At 41.4% G+C, this 19,045-nt stretch overlaps 1 long non-coding RNA gene across 6 annotated transcripts in view; it reads left to right on the top strand.

Annotated features, from left to right (window-relative positions):
* LOC141578005 (uncharacterized) overlaps window positions 1-10,708 on the top strand; it is a 112,741-nt gene extending 102,033 nt beyond the window's left edge. For 5 of the 6 annotated variants that reach the window (XR_012507839.1, XR_012507835.1, XR_012507836.1 and 2 more), the window contains one exon: window positions 8,780-10,708. This is a non-coding gene — a long non-coding RNA (uncharacterized LOC141578005). Of the gene's footprint in view, window positions 1-7,791; window positions 7,950-8,779 lie in introns of all 6 variants that reach the window. The other variant, XR_012507837.1, reaches the window with a different exon arrangement.
* The last annotated feature ends 8,337 nt before the right edge of the window (window positions 10,709-19,045 follow it).

The raw sequence follows: 19,045 nt of genomic DNA, 5'->3' as shown, positions 1-19,045 counted from the left end.
GATTTACATGCATTTCTTCATTTATTATTTTAAGCCCTCCTGTGAGGGATCATTTTATGTTTTTAATGAATAATACACTTTATTTTTAATTTAATAGACTTCAAACTTCCGGAAAATTTACAGGAGTAGTACAATGAACACTTAGATACACTTCACCTAAAAGGGCAGTATTTGTCCTTTTGTGTCTGGCTTACTTCAGCATACTTTTTTAAGGTTCATCCATGTTGTAGCCTGAAACAGTAATTTATTCTTTTGGTTTAATAATATCTTTTTTCTTTTTCTTTTTTTTGTTTTTGGTCTATTTAAAAATAGTTTCATTGAAGTCTAGTCAGTTTATAATGTTGCATCAGTTTCTTGTTTACAGCACAACACTTCAGTTATATAGGAATATACATGTATTCATTTTCATATTCTTTTTCAACATAAGTTACTATAAGATATTAAACATATTTCCCTGTACTATACAGTATAAACTTGCTGTTTATTCTATACATAATCAGTATCTGCAAACCTTGAACTCACAAGTTATCCCTTCCCACACCGTCTCCCCTCTGGTAACCATAGTTTGGTTTCTATGTCTCTGTGTCTGTTTCTGCTCTGTAGATAAGTTTCTCTTTCTTTTTTTTTTAAGATTCCACATATGAGCGATCTCATATGGTATTTTTCTTTCTCTTTCTGGCTTACTTCTCTTAGAATGACATTCTCCAGGTCCATTCATGTTACTGCAAATGGCATTATTTTATTATTTTTTTATGCCTACGTAGTAGTCTATGGTATAAATATACTGCAACCTCTTTATCCAGTCATCTGTCAGTGGACATTTAGGTTGTTTCCATGTCTTGGCTATTGTAAATAGTGCTGCTGTGAATATTTGGGGGAAGGTGTCTTTTTGAATTAGGGTTACTTCTGGATATATGCCCAGGAGTGGGATTGCTGGGTCATAGGGGAAGTAAATTTTTTGTCTTTTGGTGAATCTCCATACAGTTTTCCACAATGGCTCCACCAAACTTCATTCCTAGCACAGTGTAGGAGGGTTCCGTTTTCTCCACAGCCTCTCCAGCATTTATTGTTTGTGAACTTCTGAATGATGGCTATTCTGACTGGTGTGAGGTGATACTTGATTGTAGTTTTGATTTGCATTTCTCTGATAATGATATTGAACATTTTTTCATGTGCCTATTGGCCATTTGTATGTTTTCATTGGAGAAAAGTTTCTTTAGCACTTCTGCCCATTTTTGGATTGAATTGTTTATTTTTCTTTCTTATGAAGTGTAAAAGCTGTTTATATATTCTGGGAATTAACCCCTTGACAGTCTCATTGAATGTAAATATTTTCTCCCATTCCATAGGCTGTCTTTTTGTTTTGCTTACTGTTTCCTTTGCTGTGAAAAAGCTTGAAAGTTTAATTAGACCCCACTTGTATATTTTTGCTTGTATTTCTATTGCTTGAGTAGACTGCTCTAGGAGAACATTGCTGAGATGCATGTCAGATGTTTTGCCTACATTTTCTTCTAAGAGGTTTGTAGTGTTTTGTCTACATGTTTAAGTCTTTAAGCCATTTTGAATTTATTTTTGTGTGTGCTGTGAGGGAGTAGTCTAACTTCATTGATTTACATGCAGCTGTCCACTTTTCCCTACACCATTTTCTGAAGAGGCTGTCTTTACTCCATTGTATGTTCTCACCTCCTTTGTCAAAGATTCAATGACCAAAAGTTTTTGGGACTATTCTTGATAATTTTTTTACCCATTCATTGATGGATGGACATTGTTTGTAACTTTTGGCTACTCTGAATGATACTGCTATGAATATTGATGTGCAAATTTTTGTGAGAATATGTTTTCATTCTGTTGGCTGTACAGTTGGCCCTCCATATCTGTAGTTTCCACTTCATGGATCCAGATGGCTGGTTGTAAAGGGACTCGAACATCCTTGGATTATGGAATCCAGGGTGGTGGGTTCCTGAAACCAATCCCCCGAGGATACTGAGGGATGACCCTATATGTAGGAGTAGAATTGCTGAGCCATATGATAACACTAAACTTTTGAGGAAACACCAGACTTTTCCAAAGAAGCTGCACCATTGCCCATTTCCAATGGCTGCATATTGAGGGTTCCCATTCCTCTGCCTCCTGACCGACAATTGTTATTGTCCGTGTTTTGATTATAACCATCCTAGTGGGTGTAAAATGAGATCTCATTTTGATTTTGATTTGACTAGTGATGCTGAGCATCTTTTCATATGCTTATTGGCCATTTGTGTATCTATTTAATTCCTTGGTAAATTTAAAAATTGGGTCGATTTTCTTTGTATTGGTCAGTTGTAAACATTTTTTTTATATCCTGGATACCAGTCTCTTATTAGATATATGCTTTGCAAATTTTTTCTACTATTCTGCAGATTGTCATTCCACTTTACTTTTTTTAAACATTAAGACAATTCCTTTATAGGGGAGGTAATTAGATTTATTCATTTATTTTATTTATTTATTTATTTTTTGCCAAGCATGCACTCTATCACTTGAGCTACCCACTTCCCCTTTCATTTCATTTTCTTGATGATGTCTTTTGTAACAAGTGGTTTTAATTTTGATGAAGTCCAGTTTATCTGGTTTTTTTTTTTTATCACTTCTGCTCTTGGTATTGTATCTAGGAAACCATAACCTATCCTAGGACCACAAAGATTTATACTATGTCTTCTTTTAGAAAGTTTATAGGTTTAGATTTTACGTTTCTGTCTGTGATCCATTTTCAATTAATTTTTATTTGTTATATACAATAGGGGGTTTCAGATTCTAAATTCATTCTTTTGCCTGCAGATACCCAGCCTTCCCTGCACCATTCGTTGAATAGACTATTCTTTCATTGCAGTGTTGTTGGCACACTTGTTGAAAACTGATTGTAAATATAAGTTTCCCCCCTGGAATTTTTACTGTGTCTCATAGATTTATGTACCCAAACTTATGACAGTACCATAATGACTTCAGTACTATAGATTTGTAGTAACATTTAAAGTGAGTCCTCCCACTTTGCTCTGCTTCTTCAAGATAGCTTTGGCTGTCCTGGGCCCCTTGCACTTCCATATGAATTTTGGGATCAGTTTTTCAATTTTTGCAAAGAAGTCAGCTGGAATTTTGATAGCGATTCCACTGAATTTGTAGATCACTTTGGGGAGTCTTAACATTTTTAACAATATTGTCTACTATTCCATGAACATGGGATGTCTTCCGTATATGTAGATCTTCTAAAATTTTTTTAGTGATACTTCAAATTGTTCAATGTACAAATCTTGTAAATTTTTGTTAAATGTATCTCCCATTTTATTTTTAATGCTGTTGTAAATGGAAAGGCTGAGCTTCTTAAGGGTGGGACTATATATCAATTTGTTTATTTCTAGGATTCCTACACATCAAATACACTAGGTTTATATTTGCTTCATAAATCTATCCACAACTCTTCCCTCCCCTGTGTTTTAAAAAACCAAGACCCAGGTTAAACTACCTGAACACCTATGTGGAAGTGAGAAATGAGACCCTTGGGTGGGGCTTTGTGCAGATGATACTGAGAACTTATTTAGGATGGCTTCATCTTAATTTCTTTTAAACAATCCTTTCAGTGTATATAGTCAGATACATTAAGAACATGCCCTTTTGATGTACAGAGGAGCTAAGACTATCATTTTCAAATAATTTCTAGTGAGAATGTTGTACTTGAAACCTAATTTGTATCTATCTTTGAAGATTTATGTTTCAGGAGCTTTGACTAAAGAACACCTGTCTTTATTCAATAACGACAACTAAATGCTCAAACAACATGTAAGAGTTTGAGCTGTAACTGGAGGCAGCGCTTACCTCTCCCAATACACTTGTGTTGATCTGCTCAAAAGGGTTCGTCCAACTGTTTGTCAGTAGTCTGTTGGACAAAGCCATAAATCAATGATTTAAGGTTGCTGGAATGCAACATATTCTTATTAATACTAAGTAAGCCCATATTGAGTGCTTACTGTATGTTGGGAATTGTCCCTCAGACTCACATGAGTTTTATTTCTCTGAAAACCTTACATATTTCCTTGTTATTCCCACTTTACAGATAAGGAGACTGAGGATTAAGTCTTCTCTCTTTTTGGGGGAGCTCATTATCAATGACTGGAAGTTGAAAGGAAAAAGATATTGATTCATCCTGAGAAATCATTTTTCTGAGAGTCAGCATTTTAGAGGGTGACCACTGAAGAGGGTGATCATTGTTAGAGTGAGACGAGCCCCGTTTTGTACGGAGTCAGCATCCCAGTCCTGGACACGGCACTGTGCTGCGTGGTGGGTGAGGCGGCGTGGCCGCGCAGGGAACGAGGATGCCGGGCCGTTGGGCTGTGCTCAGGCCTGGTGAGGCTTTCTCTGAAGAGCAGTGGACCATCATTGACAGATTTTAATTAGGGGAGTGGGGTGCTCTCGTAGATCACTTTTGTGTTTGTAGAATGCTTGCAAACATTCAGTAGGCTCGGCAGAAAGTGATGTGACGAATCAGAGTAGGGTGGCTGCGAGGTGTAGCAGTGTTCAATTTTCAAGTGGTTTTCAGTCCCATGTTTGTGGCTCAGTAGACGTGTCACTTTGGATGACGCACTCAAGGAAGTGAAACAATTTATTTAATCAATTGAAGCAGTGATGTACCCAATTCCCAGGACTGTTGTGGAGATCCAGTGAGATAACATTCGCACAGTGTGCAGCGTGGTCCCCAGCCCAAAGTCAGTGCTGAGGGAGTGCCTGTGACTACCTGGTAGGTCAGGTGTCGGTGGTGGGTCTCGGTGACTGAGGAAATCTGAGCCCTGAAGGAGGGGTCCAGTCACATCTGTGAGTGATGGGCCTGAGGTGGGAGGGGCAGAGAGACCTTCCCTCCCAACCAGGGGCCCTGGGCAGGACGGCTATGGGAGGAGCACCGTGAAGTGAGCTCTTTTCAGGTGGAGTTGGAGTTGCTCTTGAGACATCTAAGTGCAGTGTCACGAGCTCACAGAGGAGGTCTGGGCCCGGGCTGTGCATTTTCCTATAATCTCAATCCCTGAGGACGCCGAGGTATTGATCGCTGAATGTGAAGTATTTTTACAGGACAAGTGTATAGTAGTATCATCTCTGTCATCAAAGCTCACGTCTCTTTATTCATAACCCACTTTGTTAATTAGATACTTACAGGGCGGTTCTTCACCGCCCTCCCCTAGGCTCAGGCTCCACAGTAAAGAGCTGGTGAGCCTCCCTCTTTTCCAGAAGTAGACACATTTAGCTGGTAGCCTTCTATACCTCGCCAGACTTAGAATTTTAATTTGTTGTTTTAATTCTATTATCTGTTGGTCATCTCCTGACAGGAGAGACGTTTTACCTCATGGTCATGTTTCAATTAGCTGTTACTGAGAATTGCTGATCTGATCCATAGTGTATGTATTATATTAACTTTGTAGAGTACTTATCATTTTTCTTTCTTTGCCCTTAAATTTTGTTTGCCCCTTCAAGTTTCTATCCTATTTTGGGCCTTATTTTTTTTAATTAAAAAATGTGTGTTAGTAGTTAAGAAAACAAAAGCAAAGAAACAATGCACATGATACCTAAGTTTAGAAAATATCTATTGTGTTTTCTGTCTCGGCAATGGAGTGTTCTAGAAACTCGTGAAAACTTTCATTACACAAGTTCCTTAAAATGCTGATTAAGAAATAAATCCTTCCTTCCTCATCTTTCAAGCTGCACAGCTAATTTTCAAGAAAGTGAGGGGAAATCCTCAGAATCCAAGTCATATCAGAAAGCAGGGATTCTGGGAGATACGTGAGACTTAGAATCCCTGGGGTGCCGGTTGGCTCCTGAACTGAGTGTTAGTTGCCCTGGCAGGAGGGCGGGAGGTGAGCCCCGGGCCTCTCACACTGGGAGTTGGATGGCTCATCCTATGTAAGGCCAAGCACATCCTGAGAATCCTGTTTAATAAAGGGTGAATTAGAAAGAAAGAAAAATATCATTCCTCAAAGCAAGAAATTAAGGAAAGTCAATTTTTGGGGATGCAGGGAAAAATAACAAATCCAAAGTAAGGATTTAGTTTAAAGCTGTTCTGGCATGAGAGTGACCACAATCTCCTGGCAGAAAATCACAGCTCCTCCCGGAATGAGAAGTTGTGTTTTGAATGAAACAGTGAACAGCCATTCCTAAAAAGGCCTCCTGAGTCTTCTGGATCAAGATACTAGACCCAAACAGCTCTCTTCCAAGGTCTCATTTAAATAACCAGAAAGGTTTTAAAAGAAAGAAGCCATAATCATAGTTCTATTTATTGACATTAGTATATGCTAGGAATTCAGAGGTGACTATGGAGTTGTCTCCTCTTTTATGGACCTTACTTTCTGTTTGACATAGTTGGGGAGCTGGGTGGAGGGAGGTTTTAGTCTGTTCCAATTAGCTAGGAAAGGAAATTAAGAAAGCAGTGAAGGGTGGGTGAACTTTTTAGCTGAGGACAGTCCTGTTCATTTGGCTTTTAATTGCAGGCTCGATGAGTTTTCACTGGAGGGAATTGATCTTACAGAAAATGGACTTAACTCAGGCCTCTTCAGAATGGACAAATGAACCTGGAGAAAGACAGTCAAATCTGTGCAGACATTGAAGTACACGTGAACGTGCTGTATCCCTGAGCCAAAGATAGGACAAGTAGGCAGCACTTCTTGAGGACAGAGGGGTGGTTTTTAAGGTTCTCCAAGAATGAATCCCAGGGAACCGGGATGGCCAGTTGTCAAACTGTGACTTTGCTTTTTGGACGGTGTGCCCACCAAAGGTATTTTCCGTTTATTAGTTTTCCTTTCTCTTAAATACATCTCAGGTGATGAGGACGTGGGCACAAGCATTGGACGCCATGTCGAGGAGACTTTGGATACCTGCCTAGAAGCGCGGGCACAGCTGTGGCTGCGTCATACATCTTGCCGCCCACCCCGTTGCCCGGCTCCGTGATCACGGCAGGGTGGTTCCTTGATGACCTGTCCATCTCCTTTGTGACATTGTAACCCACCAAAAACCGGAGCGTATTAGCTTGGCTTTGTTCTTTTCCATCCTTCTCTTTGAATGTACTGATAGTGGACCCAGTTATGATAGCAGATGTTTTACAAGTAGGGCTCTCAGTACAAACCTTGTAATCCCCGCTGTGTGATCTAGAGAAGAAAGTTACATTCTTTCCAAATTGTTTTGATGCACTTATGTGGGAAAATGGTGTACGTTTGAATATGTATTTCCTCTCTGAATCATCATGGCTAGAGATGAATGTGGGCAGACATGGAATGTGTTTTCTGTATTTGAACTGTATGGTCCCCTAAATTCTCTCCAGCTTTTTAAAGTCATCACTGGAGTGTTACCTCCAGAGTGTCCCAAAGCATCCACCACTGCCTGTTCTTCAGACACTGTGAGTTTCCAAGTTGGAGAAGGCTGCTAGCTGGTGAGGCATTCTCTGGCACATCTCTGGCTGGCTGATGTGGGCTTAGCACCCAAGACTTGGCAGACAGTAACTAACCACGATCACTTCCATTTCTGGGACACTCATGAAGGATTTTATACTTATGCTAGTGGCATACGTTATTTCAATTAGTTTTCCCAACAATCATAATTAGATTTTTTCACCTCTATTAATAAGTAAACTGTCAAAGCGAGTGACGTGCAGACTTTGGACTGGAACACGGGTTTTTCTGATCCCAGTCTCTGTTCCCTCCCCGACCTATCCTTCCAGATGGCCAGGAGAATCTTCCTCAGTCTTGAGTTTCCTGCTGATATTACCACTCTCTTTGTTTCTAGGAGAGGAAAAGAAGTCTAAACTTACTTTCCAGTTGAAAATGGAATGGAGAGTTAACGTTGGAAGCCGGGAGAGTCTGTCCTGTGATGAAGCGGCCTCCTAGCCACTTCCACTGGGACGTCACGTCACTGTCTGGGCCCCTTGCTCAGCCTGTGCACAGGTGACAGCGCAGATGTGCCGAGCAGTCCTCCCGGACAGGGCAGTGGGTTGGAAAGGAGTTTGGGGATTTGGTTTCATTTCATAGGTTTCTGAGGGCCTTGGCCTGGCACTTCGAGTGGGACCATTCCCTGTCCCACATGCTCGTGCTCTGGGCCCGTGCAGGCCTGATGTGGCCTCAGCCTGAGGCTCAGGGCCCGTGGTGAAGTGGAGAATTTTAGTCCAGGGTCTGTGGAGGCTCTGACAATTCTGGGTCGTGGGACATTGTCCAGGATGATAATAATTCTTCCCCGAGTTTCAGATTTCCTTGCCTGTGAGACGGGGTAGTAATAGTTTCTGAGATGATTGTAATGATTCAGTAACGGGTACAGCGTGTGCTGGCAGGTAGCTGGTGCTTAAGGAGCAGAAGTCGCAGTCACACTGTCAGCCTCTCACTGTGTGCTCTGTGCTTTGAGAAGATGTGTATTTGGTGAAAGTCCTGCCCAAATACTAGGGTCTAGATGAAACGTTGTTCCTTTACTTTCCCTTTCTTTTGCTCCTTCCTTTCTCTGCGTCTCATGTGTAGGGAGCAGATTCCTCTGTTTCAGGGAATACAGGCCTTTCTAGGAAAAGGACAGGATGAACGTGGATAGGTGGGGTCGGAGGGGGTCTGGAGCATCTGCATAGCGCTGCTTCCCTGCATTTCTGCATCCGGTCCCATCAGTGCACGAAGTCAGCCTTCCTCTTCCTTCCTGTGTCATCAGGTCTCTGTTTTATGGGAAAACATTTTTTACGTGTCTTTTTTCACTTACATGTTTCGTTCAGATGCTTGTTGCTTTTTTCCCTGTGCTTCAGCGTTCCTAGGAGAGAATTCAGCAGTGCAGCGTCCTCTCCGAGCTCTATGAGTTGATCGGCTTCCACTGCAAGTCCGTCTTCTTCAAGTGGGTGGCCCCCGTGCAGCGCGTGGCCCCCGGCATCCCGGAGCCTGGCGGGAAGGCCTGCTACCGACTCCTTCTGCAGACGCTTCCTGGCTACAGTCTGTCACTGATTCTGCAGGACTTCAACAAAGTTTTTGGGACTAAAACATTGCTTCAGTCCGATTAACCATGCCTTGTTTGGGCCCTGCTCTCCTGTCTCAACAGGGTGAATTGTGATTCGTGTAGAGCAGGACACAGCAGACTTTTTTCTGTCAAGGGCTTGGGAGTCAATATTTCAGGATCTGCAAACCTCCTGATCTCTGGTGCAGCTGCTCAGCTCTGCTGTTCAGACGCCAGAGCAGCCGGACAGTCCACACACCCACAGAGCTTTATTCACAGCAGTGGCTGGGGCTGGACTGGGTGTATGAACTGCAGATTTTCCCCACAGCCTCCTCACTATTGACGCCTGTACCTGAGCGTGCATTTGCGACAATGGGTGAACCTACACTGACACGTCATCATCACCAAGAGCCCATACTTGACACTAGGATTTACACTTGGTGGTGTGCACTCTGTGGGTTTGGACAGATGTACAATGACACGTTTCTACCATCACAGCATCATACAGAGTAGTCTGTCTTAGTGACCCTAAAAATGCTCCTTGCTGCACATCATTCATTACTCCTTCCCCTCTAGCCTCTGACAGTAACTGATCTTTTAGTCTCTGTGGTTTTGCCTTTCCCAGAACACCATACAGTTGGAATCAGACAGTTGCAGAATCTTCCCAGATTGGCTTCTTTCACTTAGTAATATGCATTTAAGGTTCCTCCATGTCTTTCCATGCCTTGATAACTCATTTTATTTTAACACCATAAATAGTCCATTTTCTGCCTGGACCACAGTTTATTTATCCATTCACCTACTGAAGAACAGCTTAGTTGTTTCTGAGTTCTGGTGATTATGAATAAAGCTGCTATTAACATCTGTATGCAGATTTGTGTGTGGACGTAATTTTCCATTTTGTTCAGTAAACACCAAGGAGCACAGTTGCCAGATCATATGGTAGGAGAACGTTTAGTTTTGTAAAAAATTGCCAGACCGTCTTCCAAAGTATCTGGGCCATTTTTCATTCCCACCAGCAATGCAAGAAAATTCCTGACGCTCCACATCCTCACCAGCATTTGGTGCTATCAGTGTTCTGAGTTTTGGCAGTTCTGACTGGTGTGCAGTGATAACTCACTGTGTCAGTCTGCAGCCCCTTGATGACAGATGCTGTGGAGCATGTTTCCATAGATTTCTTTGGCATCTAGTTTCCATGTTGAGGTGTGTGTTGAGGCATTTTGCTCATTTTTTAAGCAGGTTATTCATTCTTCTTGTTGAGTTTAAAGAGATTTTGGTGTATTCTGGATATCAGCCCTTTATCAATGTGTCCCTGCCCTTTACCTGCAGCACCGGAGTTGTCCTTTGGGTCTCAGTGGAGTGTCAGCTCTTCAAAGAGGTTCCCTGTCTTCCCTCACCTAAATACTGTCCTTGAACTTTTCACTTTCATTGACTCACTTTGTTCTTTTTAAATAGCATTTCCCATAATTTGTAAGTACATTAAAAAAAAAAGGCAATGATTGAACACTGCCTCCCCCACCAGGCTGTGTGCCCTGTGAGAGCAGAGACCCTGTCCCCACTCACCATGTCCCATGACAGCACATGTCACATGTCCATGTAAATGTGTGTAACGTGGGGCCAAACCTGATGAGCAGCTATGACGACATGTGTTGGCTACCATTCATTGAATAGAGTTTGTTTCTTGATCTTAATTTTAAATCACATGAATGAAACATGTTTCTTTTGAAAAATAAAACAACAAAGCACACCTCCATGTGATTGGTACTTTCTACTTAGCCTTCTGACCCAGGAGGGGACGTTCACCATCATTTTGTGGAGGAGGTTGGGGAGGTAAAGTAGGAGAGTGAGATCAAATAAAGTAAAAATGATAACAATCAGCTTTCTTTATTTTCACTAAGACAAATGTTACTTTAAACCATACCTCAGCTGTTGTTCTGTTGTTTTAAACACTTCTCATAGAATTAAATTGAAGCCCACTAAACCCTGAAAGGGAAATTATGTGCTCAGGTCCTGAAAAGTGTTTATGTCTATTTCTTGAAATGCACATTTTCCCTGCTGGTTACAGAAAGTCATGGCGGGAACACAGCCGTGAGCTGTGTGTGTCTGCCAGCTTCACGGGCTGCTCACTGTCATTTTCATTTTCTTGTGTTGCAGTGTATGAAGGTTTTCCATCAGACTGTTTGCTCAGCCCCTTCCTGAATGAGGGATTGAATTTTCCACAGGAAATCTTATGGAAGAGAGTGACAAGGCACATGGGTTTCCCAAAAAGCAATAGTTGTTGTAATAAACTCTCACATTGGTGAACTTTTTGAATACAAGCGAGTTGAAAATTTTATCACTAGGTCATATGCCACAAATCTGTCTTAAGAATAAAAAGATTCAGATTTTATAGAAGAAGCAGTTTGAATCAAGTATAAATTACAATTTGTACACTAGTTGGTGTTAGAACATGTACTCACTCTTACCATAATTGCCTGTGGTAGGAACTGGATCATTATTTATTTATTTAAAAAAATCCTCAAGGTTCTACTTGCCTCATTCTTGATGCGGCAGTGTTGAGGTTAGTTAAGTTGGGACATTTAGAATTCTTGGCTAGGTTTTCAGGACATTGATTTCAGCCTCTTTATCTTTTTTAGAATCTCTTCTTTGTGTCGGTCTTTGGTCTTTTGACAATGTGGAAATACTGCACAGATCTGTCTTTCCCTTTTTCCTGTCTTTATTGGAAAAGATTTCTGTAAGACACACTACTAGGACATTAAGCATTTTGTGTGGGGTAAGTTTGGTCGGCTCAAAGGATTTCAATTAATACGTATTAATACTTGCTATTCAGCTAATGATAAGAAAATTATAAAATAACTTAAGTATACATCAATAAATATAGTACAATAAGCCCATCACCCAGATTAAGGAATTCACAAACATTTCCATATTTCCTTTATTCAGACCTTTGTTCTTTTACTTGTCCTTTGTTGAAGTATTTGACAGCAAATTCAAGAAAACATGTCATTTTACCCTATGTACTCAAGTAGGCATGTCTGAAAAATGAGGGCCATTTCTTTGATCAGGTTTTTCCATTTGACTTATGTGCTCGTTAAGTACCAGCTGTATCAGGCATCTCACTAGGCATTAGGAATCCTTGGGGCAATGAGACAGTCCTGGCTCCCAAGGAAGTTAAGGGCTGATGGAAGAAACCAACACAGGAGCTTAGGTGCCTCACCTAAGGTCCCTGCGGGATGACACCAATTGGAAAATATTTGTGCACAATACAGTGGGATTCACAGAAGGGACTGGTCAGACTAGTAGGGCAGGCCGTGAGAGAGGCGGTCAGCAGGGCTACAAGAGGAGGAATCATTTGATCAGAATCTGAAATCTTTTCTGCCAACCTTCCTACCAAGCCCTAGGGCCCATCACACACAACCCTGTGCTGTAACTGTTTTTGATTCCTGTTACCACGTCTCCTTCAGGAAGGATTTTAAGGTGGAAAATATTTAAAATCAGTAATTGTTGCCAGAAGGGACATAGAACAAAGAACATGGAAACAACACAAATGTCCATCAGCACATGACTGGATAAAGACAAGGTGATACATATCTACAATGGAATACTAATCAGCCATAACAGATGCAATTTGCAGCAACATGGATGGACCTGAAGACTGTCATTCTAAGTGAAGTGGGGTGAAAAGAGAAAGAAAAATGCCATAAGACTTCATTTATGAGGAATCTAAAATTAATAGCAATAATAATAAGACCACAAATGAACTAATTGTTATTTTGATTTCTTGAATATGCTTAAGCACATATGACTGTCCTTTGTGATTGGATTACCATATTCTGTTTATTATTCTTTTGTAGTTGGCTTTATTCCTCTGGTAACTATGTAAGTTTAAAAATCTGAAACTCTAATCTGTTCTTAGAAACAATAATTAGTACATATATGTAACTAAAAAAATGCAGTATACTCTATACATGTATTTACATGCAATGTGTATGTGGAGTTGAACTGTAATAATTATACCTAATAATACTGAAAAAGAAAAAAAATAAAATAATATATAAAAAAACTAATCACCCCTCTTTAAATATTAAAACATTCAGTTCTGAGATTCTGTGAAAAACAGCATGGAAGTAGGTTTTTAAGATTTTCTCCTTGTTCCTCGGTGAGCAGCCTGGGCTGCACAGCTTGGCCGCCACAGGCACCCAGGACTTGCCGGCTTGCTCCTCACTTGTTGGGAGGAAGATTAGCTGATTCAGGAATATTTATGCTCTTAGAAGTTGCTGAAAACCCCACAGAGCTTCTGTTTACATGGAGTGTATCTGTCAATATACCCCATTTTAGAAATTTGAACAGAAAATTTAAACCCAAGAACTGACAAGCACACGCTGCCCCAGCACGTGGTCAAAGCAGTGCTGTCACGGTGGCGTGTGTTGGTTCTAGAAAAAATGCACCATACACTCAAGAATGAGGATGAACCCACAGATCTCATCTCAGCAATGCTATGAAGAGGTGGGACCCAAAGCCCCTAAAACAGTGCTGAAGTCCCCAGATGTCCCAGAACACACAGAGCCATGGGACCAAGAATCCAGTGTCTCATGGATCATCAGCCGTGGAGACCGAGTCCTGGGTCAGGAGAAGCAAAAGTAGGGATACCAGGCACACAGTCCTATTACAGCAATGCTTTAAAGGTGTTGAATTGACTAAAAGAGTGGCAAAGATTTGCATTTAGAATACTACATTTCCTCTCCTGGAGACGTTAGAATGATAACACTGATTAACAGAGGATGATTGTAATGGATTAACTATGATACTGATGACATGAGCTGCTCACACTAACCCTGCACTCAATGTAAACTAAGCCTTTTATGCACACACTTCATTAGGTCTCCACATCCCTGCAAGGTGGCATTAAGCACTCATACAACCATGAAATCAGTGACTATAAAACAGTCACAAGGCTTTCTCTGCAGCATGAGGTAGCAAAACCAGCAAGGATTTTCAATGACAAAATCCAAAATCATATATATTTGGGAAAGAAAGCAAACAAAACACAGAAGGACAATAAAACAAAAGAGCAGATGGAATGGAAACTTTTATTGAAGAAAGCAATGATTGATTCAATTACAACAGGTAATGTCCCTGGTATAATTGAACCATCAATCCAAATTTTTGGAATAGTGAGTTGTGAAATTACTGTCTCATTTAATATTGGAATTCCTAGTTGGACCAATTTGATATACATCACTGGTGTGATGTTATCTATTTAGGTAAATAACAATATTCATATTTTTTAAGGTAACAGGAATCATAACACAGGACTCCAGATTTAGAGAGAGAATTCAAACAACTACTATCATACTCCATCCAGTAAGGACAAGTGTCCCTGCGTCACCAAAACAATGAGAATTTGCACACAGAAAACACATTTCTCCAGTTGTGACAAATACAAGACCGTGAACCATGAATTACGAGAAGAAGCAACTGTTTAAATGCCATGGGCAAAATTTTTTATCATCTTGAAAACATCACTGATGCACTAAGTAAGAAAAAAAATTGTTTTACTAGCAAATCTAACTGACACAGGGGTTTTTCCAAGTAAGAAGGTAATTCCAAAAATTGCAGTAAAATGAGTTAAGATGATCTGTGCAGTGACGGAGCTGATATTAGACTGACCAGCATCACGATTTCCGGTTTTACACTTGCTCTCTTCTTGTCACCTCTGACACAAGAATGCATCATATGATTTTTTTCTTTAGGGGAAAAAAGATAAATAAAAACTAACTAGAAGATGTGGTATGGAAAGCAGTAATGAAGTTGTCTAACCTAATAATGCAGCCAGTGTAATGTAGCACTTATTCGGGCACTAGAATTTTTTAAATCATGATTTATTTTATATCCTATTTCTATCCTAAAGGAGGCACTTAAAGTTTTCTACTTTATTCAACATATCTTGTGGGGGTTGTGATATACACTGGTATGGCAGTTTTCAGAGATTCAAAATCGCCTCTGTGGTTGTGGTCAGGAAAGGCAAGGCTCCCTCAGAGCTGAGACGGAGAAGGAATCCCCGGAGTCAGCCCCCGGGCAGCTTCCGAACCGCATCTGCTTGCACTTGGCACAGGACACCATCAGCAAGTGTAACTCTGACAAGGAGATTTCCCCGGGGACCTGGGAGGTGCTCTAACATTCTGAAGCCACTTGTTTCCCATTTAGGTAAGGCTTGGAAAAACAGTTTATTAGAAGTGACTCCCTTTGTATGTGCCTTTTGTCCTGAGAGGTCACTAATTAGCATAAATATAAAATACCCCATAATATAAGAATTTAGGTACCCCATTTTTCCATCTACCTGTCTATTTGTTTATCATATTTATACTTAGGTTACACTTTCCATGATGTTCAATTCCGGGCACCAAAAAAGAAAGGTTGCAAAATATTTCTTATAAAAAGCGGGAATGGGTCTAAGGTTTAAAAACCACTACTGCTAACAATAAAAGCCAGATAATATTTTTAACCTCAATTGCATCAGACCTTCCCGAATTCCTCCCTTAAGTTCACTGTTAAAACAATAATGGAATCTCTGTCCTTCCAAGACTCGGGCCTGATCGCCACCCATCCAGATATCTTTCTGTGGGTCCCTACTTGTCCTCGAGGCCCCCAAACACAACTTACAGGTTGAAATTTCTTCAGTGTTCCTACTGTAGGGGAAACCTGGAAGTCCCAGGCACTGTCCAGGAGTCACACCTACCTGCAAAAATCAAAGTCATGTGACTGAAATGGGACAACCCAGGTTGTGTGGTAGGGCTGAAAGCTTACCAAAAACAGGTTTGGGGGCCTTACCCAAGCCCTCCAGCTCCTAACATGAAGAAGTACAGGGAGGCCAAATTAACCACGAGACTGTGTGGCTTAATTACCCCATGAATAAAGGATTTGTGCCAGTGCCACCTTTAGACAGGGAACCCCAGAACCCAGACTTGGAAGCACCCTGTCCCCTACCCTCTGAACAAATATTCTCTCAAGACACATAGTGAGAGATGGGAGCCCCAGTGAGCTCTGGAATAAGATGCGACCTGAAAGACTGCTGGTAACAAATGGTGTGCAGCTCGGGCAACCCCCAGGACCACCAGCCATTCTGGTACCACTGATGCCCACACTTCCATCCACAACAGTTTCTTCAGGACACTTATGCACATATAACCATCACACAAAAATGATTGCTTGGACATATTTTAAGAGAAATAACATTATGAGAATGCCAAATTCATGACATGTCAGAGTCAAGACCCCAGAGTATTTACTGGATGAGATCTCACGTGTGCCCCGCAGTGAGCTTTAAACCCTTAGGACACAGTCATGGAACAGTAGGCATTTTCTTTCTTTCCTCCAAGTTGGCTTTACTGGAGAACTCCGTAGACACAGGAAGACTCTGTTTCCCACCTCTACTACTTACACAAAGGGCTCATCACGTGGTGAGGGATCAGCGCTTGTGCGACCGGCTCCAATGTGAGCACTCCAGTGCCCAGCTCCTCCAGGAGCAGAGCTCCCCCCACAGGAGCAGAGACCCCCCCAGGAGCAGAGCACCCCCCACGGGCACTGCAGTGCCTGCAAGAATCAGGAGTCTGATGAGTGAGCCTGGGGCGGGCAAGTCAGGAAGCAAGCACCGCTCCCTCAAGCTCTGCAGGTGATCTCTGTGTCATCTTGAATAAATACAGTCAGCATTAAGATGTTTGACAAGAGGGTAAAAGGTAAGGCCTCTCCAAATCTCCTCGCATTCCTTTAGTTGGAGACCTGGTAGAACACATGGCGACAAGAGAAGCTGGCTTTTCATGCCCACGTTGGCCTCAGGGCTACAGGGGAGGCCACGGTGCTGCCTCCGCCCCACTTCCTGCCTTCGTCCTGCAGACCTCACAGGGGCCGCTGACTCGTTTCTCTGACTTTCTCTCCTTGGTTGTGCTACACTTCCAGCTTTTAAAAGCTCACAAAATCCTCACTGGAAAATCTTTAACAATGAACCCAAGTCAAATGAAATCAACCAAAGAGACACACTGCCTTCTTCATTACTTTATATTTTAGGATGAAATTCTTGAAGACGACTCCCTGAACTGAAGGGGTAGATGGAGGAGAAAAGAAAACAAGACAAGCATTTTTGGGCCCATAAAAAATGAGAGGTAACCAGATGGTGTCTAGTCTTCATTGCAACTCTCTGCCTGCCCCAATTTCACATGCCCCTCCCAACTGAACTCATCAGAACTCGACTGAAGGAGACGGCTGTGCAAATTTATTGGAAACCAAATAAATCACTATGGAAACAGTCTCCCAAACCCAGCGAGAACACTGTAAGCTGACCAGTGCCAGGATCTGAATACGTGCAGATCAAAATTCCGACCCCCTCCCTGGTAGGTGTACTTACAGTGGGGGTTGTCGCCGTGCAGTTTGTCTGCATCCAACATATAAAAATGAAAGGGACTCCAGTTTTCAACATCACAGTCCCTCTGAAACAACTGGTGGTCAATTAGCATTTGTCTCCAGCAAAACTCGATTTTCTCCCCTGCACGTGGAGGTGAACACACAGAAGAGACTGATGATCCCCGCTGCGAGTGTAGCTAAGTGTGTCTAAGCAAGCTGGCTCCATCAGCATCCTGATGAGCAGGGGAGTGTGTGAGCCGCGGGGCTCTGCAGACTAATGGCCAGGCAAGGAGGGCGCTTTCTTACATTGGGGAGAAAAAGGCTGGAGCAGCACTCGCTGGAAATAAATTCTAATTAAACCTTCAGGTGCGGTTCCTGCAGCAGAACCCACGCCAATAGATGAGGCTCCCTCCGTGCTGTCCAGTCATATGAACCAGGCTCATTAATATACATGTGTGTTTGGTTTAGCAAGTGAATCATGTCTGTTTTCTGGAAATTACATGAGGGTGGAAAACCTTCCAAACATGTTCATTTATTTGCTGTGGACTTTGTTTAATCCTCTTAAGAGCATTTAGAATGACAAACTTCTTAAATTAGCATGTTTGCCTGAGTGACCTTTCCAGGCACATGGGCCGAAATCTAGGACAGCCCAGAAGCAAATTCAAAACCGTTCCAGCTAAACAGCACTGCAGAATGTGTCCAGTTTGAGAATAAGTATTTTTTCTCCACACACTTTTCCTCCTCTGCCCAAATTAATCAGCCTCTGCTGCTCTTGTGTAATGAGTATTGTATGACTCATCTTCTCTGCCTGTAAAATGGAAATGGGAAATACTTCTGCCCAATAAAATGACATAGAACTAAGCCCCAAAATTATATATATTTAAAAAAAACAGGGCTTTACGCTGTCCAGGGATATGAATCATTTATTTAATATATCAATTGTTACTAGAATAATCTTTTTAAAATGTAACCCCTCCTCAGAAAACTTCAACTACTATTCGATAAAAATATCACAGAGAATTTCTGAAAAGAATTTAAAGGAAAATCATTTTTAACTGAATCATGTTCTAGGCACACTGAATAAATTCTTTTTAGAGAACTACTTGTTTTTAATAAATGACCTATAAAAATACACCCAGCATTAACCAGTAAATCTTCATTCCTTATTTTAAAATTCTTAAGGCATGCTATATTTCTTAAATCAAATGAGGAGATATTTGCAAGCCAATGGACAACGGAATTACCTAAGAAGACATTATAAAGCAGCAAGAGCAACTAGCACTTTGCCAAGCATTCTGCCTAAGAGTCACTCGTACCATCTTATTTTGACCTGACTGCTTAGATGTGAGCTCCATCAGCCCATTTAACACATGAAGAAACTGAGGCTATGTGTGGTCATGTTTCCAGTACTTGGTGGAGCCAGGATCCAAACCCGGATCTTTATAGATCCTGTGCCTTTACCAGATCACACTAAATTTCTCACTCTTCAAATGCACTCAGTCCCCGAGGTAACACACCTTCCTTGCATTTCTAGGAGTTTTAGGAATTACTGAATTACAAGGACTAATCAGACATTTGTGTGAGCTAATTTTATATTTTCTGATTTTCCTGAATCAGTTCAGGCTGAATTCATTCTACTTACGAGAAGTCCTGAGGCAGTGGAGAGAGGGGAATATAAGCCAGACAT

The sequence above is a fragment of the Camelus bactrianus genome, chromosome 6 (assembly GCF_048773025.1).
Source record: "Camelus bactrianus isolate YW-2024 breed Bactrian camel chromosome 6, ASM4877302v1, whole genome shotgun sequence".
NCBI classification, from domain to species: Eukaryota; Metazoa; Chordata; class Mammalia; order Artiodactyla; family Camelidae; genus Camelus; species Camelus bactrianus.
Note: the sequence above shows the minus strand (reverse complement) of the source record. Positions and strands in the feature narration are given on the sequence as shown.